Genomic DNA, 10660 nt, shown 5'->3' with positions numbered 1-10660 from the left:
ATACATTCTTCTTTAATAAACAAAGAACACTAAACAAAATAACAAAATGAACGTGACGCTACAGTATATAACACGAGTGCTGACATGCAACTACACATAGACAATAACCCCAAAAAACAAAATGGCAACCTAAATAGGATCCTCAATCAGAGACAACAATAAACAGCTGTCTCTGATTGGGAACCAATTCAGACCACCATAGACCTACATATACCTAGACATACTAAAACCCCATAGATATACATAAACCCTAGACAGGGGAAAAACACCTTGACAATACAAAAACACCTTGACAGTACAAAAACACCTAAACCAACCACTAAACCAACCACCCTGACCTAACCAAATAATAAAGATAAAAAAGATAACTAAGGTCTGGGTGCGACATTACCCGCCCCCAAAGGTGCGGACTCCCGGCCGCAAACCTAAACCTATATGGGAGGGTCTGGGTGGGCATCTAACCTCGGTAGCGGCTCTGGTTCTGGACGCCGCCCCCCTTCTTTACACTAAGTCCGCTCTTGTATCACTGACCCGTGGATCATCGTCGGAGGCTCTGGACTGCGGATCCTCGCCGTTGGCCCCGGGCTGGGGACCCTCGCTGCGTGGATCATCGACGGTTGTTCTGGACTGGGGACCGTCGCTGGAGACCCCGGACAGGGGACTGTCGCTGGAGACCCCGGACAGAGGACCGTCACTGGAGACCCCGGACTGGGGACCGTCGCTGGAGACCCCGGACTGGGGACCGTCGCTGGAGGTTCCGGACTGGGGCCCGTCTTTGGAGGTTCCGGACTGTGGCCCGTCTTTGGAGGTTCCGGAATGTGGCCCGTCTTTGGAGGTTCCGGACTGTGGCCCGTCTTTGGAGGTTCCGGACTGTGGCCCGTCTTTGGAGGTTCCGGACTGTGGCCCGTCTTTGGAGGTTCCGGACTGTGGCCCGTCGTTGGAGGTTCCGGACTGTGGCCCGTCGTTGGAGGTTCTGGTCTGTGAACTGTCGCCGGACGCTCTGGACTGGGTACTGTCGCCGGACGATCTGGACTGGGTACTGTCGCCGGAAGCTCTGGTCTGGGTAATGTTGCCGGACGCACTGTAGGCCTGGTGCGTGGTGCCGGCACTGGTGGTACCGGGCTGGGTACACGCACCCCAGGGTGAGTACGAGGAGCAGGAACAGGGCATACTGGGCTCTGAAGGCACACAGGAAGCCTGGTGCGTGGTGTTGGCACTGGTGGTACTTGGCTGGTGACACGCACCTCAGGGTGAGTGCGGGGAGGAGGCACAGGATACACTGGACCATGGAGACGCATTGGAGATCCAGAACATAGAGCTGGCTCAATAAGTCCTGGCTGGATGCCCATTCTAGCCCAGCAAATGCGAGGAGCTGGAATAGAGCGGCTTCCCGTGCGCATCTCTGCATGAGGAGTTGGCTCAGGTCTCCTACCTGACTTAGCCAATCTCCTCGTGTGCCTCCCCCCTCAAAATAAATCTTGGGGCTGCCTCTCGGGCTTCCGTGCTAGCCGTGTACCTTCATATCTTCGCTGTTCCTCTATTCTCCTGTATTTCTCCTCGTAGTATCGCCGTTCCGCTTTCGCTGCCTCTAACTCCTCCTTAGGACGGCAATACTCCCCCGGCTGTGTCCAGGGTCCTGCTCCATCTAACATCTCCTCCCAGGTCCATATCCCCTGTTCCTCCTTTTCACGCTGCTTGGTCCTTGTTTGGTGGGTTATTCTGTCACGTTCGTGACGCTATATAAAACAAGTGCTGACATGCAACTACACATAGACAATAACCCACAAAACCAAAATGGCAACCTAAATAGGATCCCCAATCAGAGACAACGATAAACAGCTGTCTCTGATTGGGAACCAATTCAGGCCACCATAGACCTGCATATACCTAGACATACTAAAACCCCATAGATATACAAAAATCCTAGACAAGACATAAACGCCTAGACAAGACATAAACGCCTAAACAATACAAAAACACCTAGACATTACAAAACTAAACCAACCACCCTCGTCACACCCTGACCTAACCAAAATAATAAAGAAAACAAAGATAACTAAGGTCAGGGTGTGACACCAATGCCATACTGGCTGGAAATATTCTCATCCCTTGCTTGCTAGCTAGCCAACTACGGCTAACTTATTCTGAAGCTAGAATAACAGTTTTCTAGTGGCATTTATTTGGATACATCCATAACAATGAGCTAATGAGGCGCGATTTCGGCCTCATTTCATTTGACCTTTTTTCAATTTACATTGCAGCGTATATATCCATACAAATTATGCCAGCTGATTTCATAATTTCGACTGTCTGAGAAATGCTGCCTGCCTGTCTGTCTCATCCCGACTCCCGACACGTTAATTACTATGGGACAGTTGGAGATCGAATTTGAATGCAACAGAGTAAATAGGCATTTTAATGTCATAGATTTAGCCGGTAGTAACTTGTGGAATAGACACCGGCTGGAATGCGGTTTTACCCAATCGGCATTTAGGATTAGACCCACACGTTGTATAACATTTGATTAACACTTAATATACTGTACATCATCATGAACATTTTGTAACTGTTTTCTTCCGTGGAAGGAGAGGAGGACAAAATGCAACGTGGTTAGTGTTCAACATGTTTAATATAGATGATAAACGAGAACACTACAAAATACAAAACAACAAATGTGAAACCCGAAAACAGTCCTATCTGGTGCATAGACACAAAGACAGAAGACAACCACCCACAAAACCCAACACAAAACAGGCTACCTAAATATGGTTCCCAATCAGAGACACTGACAAACACCTGCCTCTGATTGAGAACCATATCAGGCCAAACAACAAACCCAACATAGAAACACAAAACATAGAATGCCCACTCAGCTCACGTCCTGACCAACACTAAAACAAAGAAAACACAAAAGAACTATGGTCAGAATGTGACACATTTGGTCTGGTTGGCTGATATGTTCAGCAGAGAGAACCAGAATGACCAGCCTGGTCTCATAGACTAGATGTAACATAGTAAATGTAAATCTGGGACAGTCAAATTAGTATCATATGTTACGCTTGGTAGGGTTATATAAGACAGAAGGTTACTTAATTTACTGCAGCAGGGTAAATCAGGGTCACACAGAGTGTTTATTAGTAGTCTTAAACAAATCTACTTGGAAACAAAAGTATACACCTCACAGACATGGTCATGGGCAACAACAACAAAAAGAAGACACTTGTACCATGTCAGATATAGAGTTAGAATGTATAACAATGTAATTTGCATCCCAATATAACACTAAATGCATCACAGAAGATTGAAATATAACTAAACCTTTTTGACATAAAAACATCCGATTTTCAGAGTAAATGTTTTTTTTTCATGAATTAAAAATTATGAAAAAATGTATAACATTCCACCCATGAGCCCATTAGAGGGAGATTTGGTCATTTGACTGCAAGAAAGGGCTACAGGAAAAATGAAAGGCGGGTGGCTGGTGGGGGTGGATTGGTGGACATATAACACAAACGTCTAGCAACACAAAGGTAAGTGTTAGCCACCTAGCTACCTAGCTAACGTTAGCCACAACAAATTGGAATTCATAACATATCATACCTATTGCAAATTCGTAAAATGGATGATGGACAACCACAAATTAATACATAACATACAAAACGTAAAATATCATACAAAATGGAGGTAGACAGATTTACATTTACTATGTTACATTTACACCTGAGTCCAGGTTCCAGCGACAGAGGGGAGTGGCTGCATCAACGACCCTCCCTCCAACCCAACTCCATCCCTTCCTCAGTCGGCAGCAGCAACACAGGTAAGGCCTAGTGTATACTAAAATATCCTCACAAGACACTAACCAGACAGCCATATATCTTGATTTAAATTATTAAGTTATTATTTAAAAGCATTGAAGAGAAATCACAATCAGTGAAAAAAACTAAAACTAGCTAAGATTTACATCAATCATCAACATCAATGATCAGCTGGTAGCCCACCCTCTTTTCCCAATGTCAATCATGTCTTGAGGAAGCACTGTTACTAGCTTGCTTACAATTTGTGATGAGTGTGTTGTTGCCGAAATAAATAGGCCTATGCCCTTTTTTCAGTTTGAGCACCTACCCCCTGAAAGGTCTGTGCACGACCCTGCATTACACCATGTTTCCCAATGTACTAAAGCTGTCCATCCAGCATGGTTCTGGGAGGCAAGATCCACAGTTACACTGTGGTTTAAAGGTTGTTTAAATCTACTTGTGTGGGGCAATGGAATTATTATGGAAGAAATAAGGTGATTTGTAGCAAAAGTGTGAAACAGACTATTGAAACGTATGTAAAAGTTGGAAGTGTATTAAAGTTTAAGTATATACTGGGCACACTGGTTAAATCAACGTGGTTTTCACGTCATTTCAATGAAATTACTTTGAACCAAAGTGGAATAGACGTTGAATTGACTTCTATGCCCAGTGGGTACACTAGGCCTATAAAAGGAGTGAAGATAGCTGGTGTGTTGGCAAACCCTGCTATGTGCGATGAATGAATGTCTGTCCATGAATGTCTGTGGAAGTTCCTAGGCTGACTGAGGGATGAATGTGCAGCACCTGTCTCTGTCAAGTTAGTGGAGCAGCTGGCAGGAGCCGTCCCATTCCCCATTCCTCCACCCCCGCATGCCCTTTATCATGCCCACAACACAAACTCCATCCCCTCATTCCTCAGCCAGACCAGGGGGGGTGGAGAGGAGGTGGTTGGACTCCCTTCTGATCAAAGGGAAATAGTCTACTGCCCACTTCTGGCCATCCATAGTCTCACGCCAACTCTACATTTCTCGTTGCACTAGCTGAGTTTCAATGCTTTCTCATTGTACAAAGTATAACCCCAATATGCTGTTTTTTTGTAAGCAATACAACAACAACAAAAAACTCTTATTGTCACAGATAATTAAAAAAATATGAATCTTTATTTGACTATTTTCTACATTGTATAATACTAGTAATGACATCAAAATGATGAAATAACACATGGAATCATGTAGTAACTAAAACAAGTGTTAAATAACAAATATATTTTAGATTCTTCAAAGTAGCCACCCTTTGCCTTGATGACACTCTTGGCATTCTCTCAACCAGCTTCTCCTGGAATGCTTTTCCAACAGTCTTGAAGGAGTTCCCACATATGCTGAGCACTTGTTGGCTGCTTTTCCTTCGCTCTGCGGTCTGACTCATCCCAAACCATCTCAATTGGGTTGAGGTCTGGTGATTGTGCAGGCCAGGTCATTTGATGCAGCACTCCGTCACTCTCCTTCTTGGTCAAATAGCCCTTACACAGGCTGGAGGTGTGTTTGGTCATTGTCCCATTATAAAACAAATGATAGTCCCACTAAGTGCAAACCAGATGGGATGGTGTATCGCTGCAGAATGCTGTGGTAGCCATGCTGGTTAAGTGTGCCTTCAATTCTAAATAAATCACAGACAGTGTCACCAGCAAAGCACCCCCACACCTTCCCACCTCCTCCTCCATGCTTCGCGGTGGGAACCACACATGCGGAAATCATCCGTTCACCTACTCTGTCTCACAAAGACACGTCGGTTGGAACCAAAAATCTCCAATTTGGACTCATCAGACCAAAGGACAGATTTCCACCAGTCTGATGTCCATTGCTTTTGTTTCTTACCACAAGCAAGTCTCTTCTTATTATTGGTGTCCTTTAGTAATCGTTTCTTTGCAGCAATTTGACCATGAATGCCTGATTCACGCAGTCTCCTCTGAACAGTTGATATTGAGATGTGTCTGTTCCTTGAACTCTGTGAAGCATTTATTTGGGCTGCAATCTGAGGTGCAGTTAACTCTAATGATCTTATCTTCTGCAGCAGAGGTAACTCTGAGTCTTCCTTTCATGTGGTTGTCCTCATGAGAGCCAGTTTCATCATTGCGCTTGATTGTTTTGCAACTGCACTTGAAGAAACTTTCAAAGTTCTTGAAATTTTCCGTATTGACTGTCTTAAAGTAATGAGGGACTGTCATTTCCCTTTGCTTATTTGAGCTGTTCTTGCCATAACATGGACTTGGTCTTTTACCAAATAGGGCTGTCTTCTGTACACCCCCCCCCCACCCCCACCTTGTCACAACACAACTGTCTCAAATGCATTAAGAGGGAAAGAAATTCCACAAATTAGCTTTTAACAAGGCACATCTGTTAATTGAAATGCATTTCAGGTGACTAACTCATGAAGCTGCTTGAGAGAATGCCAAGAGTGTGCAAAACTGTCCTTAAGGCAAAGGGTGACTACTTTGAAGAATCTCAAATATAAAATACATTTTGATTTGTTTTACACTTTTTTGGTTACTACATGATTCCATATATGTTATTTCATAGTTTTGATGTTTTCACTATTATTATACAATGTGGAAAATAGTTTAAAAAAAGAAAAACCCTTGAATGAGTAGGTGTGTGCAAACTTTTGACTGGAACTGAATGTATTAAGTAAGAAGTCGTCAAGCATTTGAGAAGAACAGAAAAAGTCCATCAAAAAGCTACAGAGAAAAAGTCCATCAAAAAGCTACAGAGAAAATGTCAAGCAGAAATGATGAGAGCAGTCATTTCTGGTGTTAATCATGATAACTTTATTAAGAGTATGGCTCACCTCTACTCTCATCTGTCCTTTTTGAGCTTTTACATGCAATGCCCATGGAGGTGATAATAGTAAGAGCAGCCTGTGGTGGTTTGGGGCTCATTCTCTATGTCATTATAGACTCTGCAGGGGTGACAGGTGGCTCTGACCATTCTGAAGCAGCAATAAGAATAGTAACAAGCATAGCAACCTGTCTCCCCATCAGGCCCAGAGATAATGAGACAGCCGGTACAGGGGTGTGTCATTAGAAAAACACTCTGGGTGTCCTCATTATAATTATACTGCCTTAGGTGGATATGATGGTGCTGGAAATAAGAAGGCTATGTGAATGGACACTACGGTTTTGTGTTTGCTCTCTGGATTGATCTCTAGCATTTGTTCATTAAAACATTCCTTATCGGCTTAGAAAGTATTTTACGTTCTCCCATCCCTGTATATTTAATGTATTACCAATTCATATTCTGTGTTGTTATGATTAGGGAGTTTGTACTAGTTGGCGAGTAAATAATCAAGTTCATACTCACCAGAAGAGGGCAGTGGAAGACTATCTAACAGTCACATTAGGCTTGCAGAGACGCTCCTTCACTGGTCCTAACACATCTACTGCCTCCTTTTGCTTGTCGTTAAATCTGGATCTTCTTATTCCCTCCTCTCTTTCTCGGTGGCTATGCAGGATAATGTTAATCAGTGGTAATCTTCATCACCCCGTTTAGTTTCTTGTTTCACCTCAACTATGAGATACAATATTTAGGTTCAGCAAGCCCCATTTAGCATGAATGATGTGACCATTCATCCACAGCTTGTTGTAGGCATATACCCTAATGATCCTATTTGCAATCAACTGCAGATACAATAAAGCAGGGCTACTCAAGTAGGGGAGACCGGAGATGGTTGTAACACTTTTAGATTTTTTTTGTCAATTTCTCGGAGATTGTTTGAGTTACTATATTCAAAATGTGATGGGAACAACCTCCATCTGTCTGCTACAAATTGGTATTGGTATTATCACTCTAAATCAATTAGACAAGGTGTGACTTTGTCTCAAATGCAAGGAGTGAAATGTTACAATTTACCCCACCTCATGGGTCAGCTGTAACAGGGCTTGCGGTGAAATGCAACAGTTTAAATCATGACATGCAACAAGAAATTGAAAGCCTTTATTGAGAACATGAGAACAATATTGTGTAACATTTGTGTTGCAAAAATAAGGTCATAATACAAATCATAAAATGTATATTATTTTTACCCTCCATTAACTGGCCCTTCTCAACTAAACAGCAACATCTGTACTAAACACCGGAATATGTGTGTGTGTGTATGCATGCGTGCGCGAGTGAGTGAATTTGAGAGAGAGAGAGCAGTGGTGAGTGTGTGTGAATGTTGGACATGTTCACTCAATCAGAGTCACAGTTGTGACAGTGGGATGGTAGTCCTGCGGTATATGCTTGGTGAAAATGACTTTCTTACTAAATCTGATGTTTATCAATAAAATCTGCAGAGTTTATCGAAGGGTCTTGCTTCTTCACATGAGGGTTGAGGAATAAACTGAGCATGTGCACAGTGGGTCACATGACTTTAGCTTGTTCCTATATTGAGAGTGTTACAACCATCCCGGGTCTCCCCTACAGTAGTTTTTTAGAAGGTCCGGTCACACAGATTTCCTAGGTGGCAAAGGTCCGAATGGATATTGTCATTTATCGGCGTAGTAACAAACCCTCCCCATGTAACCCCAAACTGTTCACACCTTTTTTGTTGGCAGAGAGCACATTTTGCAGTTTTAAGGCACATTTCCTGCAGTTCTACACATTTTGCATGGGGCTGTGATTTTTTTGTATTCTGTTTTAAAGCAAATGTCTGGCAATTCTACAAGTTTTTTCATGTCTTATGTGTGTGTTTACATGATACTAGGGGTCAAAGCCCGACCAGGTTTTTGTAGTCGGGAACCGCAGTCTGTATTGACCCCGTTCTGCCAGCTGAGTATGGAGGCAATAGAGATGTGATAGCTCACCAATAAATTCAGTTTGAGATTTTTGGCATCACCCAACAGTTAAAAAAAACAATAAAGTGTTAGAATGTTTCATGTTGTTGAAGTTGAGTCCATTCTAAGGTTTCCAGGAAAATCTGCCCGTTGACACTTATCTTTGTTATGAGAGCTCATCCAGGTCTATGGTCCTGAATGAGCTTAGCCGAGGTGCTTTCAATGTCTTTGTTAGATTCCCTTTTAGAAATGAACAAACGTTATAATATCTGTCCGCATTATACATAATTATCAATATCAGCATTCATTTGAATATGGTCTGTCATTAGATTTATTTCTCCAATAAATGTATGATTTTCTAACATGATAATAAAGACAGAGGTCAAAAATAACAACATATCATATTCCACAGATCTTCAAGTTAATATTTATTGTTGATAACTAGAGGAGCCTCCAGTTTTGGAGAATAATTCATGAACAAATTTCAAATCAATCCTGCTCTGTGAAGTGTCAAAACCAGCGTGTGTTGGTGCAGAAAAAAAGATGGTTTCTAGCAGTGAAACTAGATCAAAGTCTGTTTGTTTTTCTTTTTGATTCATCTCTTGCGTTCTCTGTATTCCATCTCTCTCTTTATAAGACAGACAAGGCTATGCTTTAAGGGGTCTGAGAGTAGCATACCCATCAGACCCCCTTCTACCCCTGCGCCCAAACACACAGGCCAACCACAACACAAACGGAACACAGAGAGGGGTGTTTCTAGACTGGCGAGGGTTAAAACCTACAGCCACCTGTCCAACCAGACATGTCCATTCTTCCTCCTTTAATGACCTCCCTGAACAGGAGAAGAGCGGAGAGAGAAAGGAATAGACACCCAGACTCAGGAAAGATCGCTCCATTCTGACATTAATCACTACCTACCTGAATAAGATCAGTCAGGATCAGGAGGGTCAAACAGCTATGGGAATAAAACACATGTAATAGCAAACTATTAACAATGACATGGGATGAAGCTGTGGGTTTTGAAGAGGGAGCACGGTTTTATTGAGAGACAGTGGAGGGCAGACAGACAGGGGAGGTTGAGCTAGCTGGAGCTCCACTAGCTAGAGCCAATTAGAGCTAACACATATGACACACTTGACTCCCTCGTTTGAACCGTGGGCTGGGATAATGGGCCTCTTCCTGCAGCTCAATCGATGACACCGAGTCCCTGGGCGGACATCTACCTCACTACACACACACACACACACAGAGAGCATCTACCGCCTGTCAGGAAGGCAAATGTCAGCTCTCTTGTACACGTGGACACAATCAATCAAATTCAATCAAATTTATTTATGAAGCCCTTTTTACATCAGCAGATGTAGATACAGCAGATGTAAATACAGAAACCCAGTCTAAAAACCCCAACAGCAAGCAATGCAGATACACACACACACACACACACACACACACACACACACACACACAATAAATTGTAGGATAACAGATGGACAGATAGACACACACAAATACATACTCACAGATAAACATACACAAATAACACAAGAGCCTTTCAGAAAGATGTTCCATTCTACAGCCAGCCATAAGCAACAAAGCATGCCTCCATCTATCCCCAAGGGGGTTCCTGGACTGTCTGAGGGCAGCCGTGTCATGGGGATTACACACATATCAATGAATATGTAATATACTGTATATAAGCCCACTGCTATAGAAAGGCCTCTGTCTGTGAGATACAGTTACTGACTGGGATCAGATACCTCTCTGCTGTTATTAGTCAAGACGTCAAGATGCTGTCATATGGTAATGTAGTACTGTAGAGTAACCATACCATGCATACTCATGAGTCATTTGGAAATAGGCAAAATGAGAAGAAAACTAACCAAATCCAACTGAACCAGTGGTCAGTTTTTCCACAGTAACTCCAGGGCTGGCTAACAGTATTGTGAGAGCAATGTGACAGAAGAGTTGGTTCGGGACTGGGTAGGTGTGTGTGCTTGTGTGTGTATGTGTGTGTGCGGTGTGCGTGTACGTGTGTGTGTGTGTGTGTGTGTGTGTG

The sequence above is a fragment of the Oncorhynchus tshawytscha genome, linkage group LG12 (genome assembly GCF_018296145.1).
Source record: "Oncorhynchus tshawytscha isolate Ot180627B linkage group LG12, Otsh_v2.0, whole genome shotgun sequence".
Lineage (NCBI taxonomy): Eukaryota > Metazoa > Chordata > Actinopteri > Salmoniformes > Salmonidae > Oncorhynchus > Oncorhynchus tshawytscha.
This window is presented reverse-complemented; position numbering follows the sequence as displayed.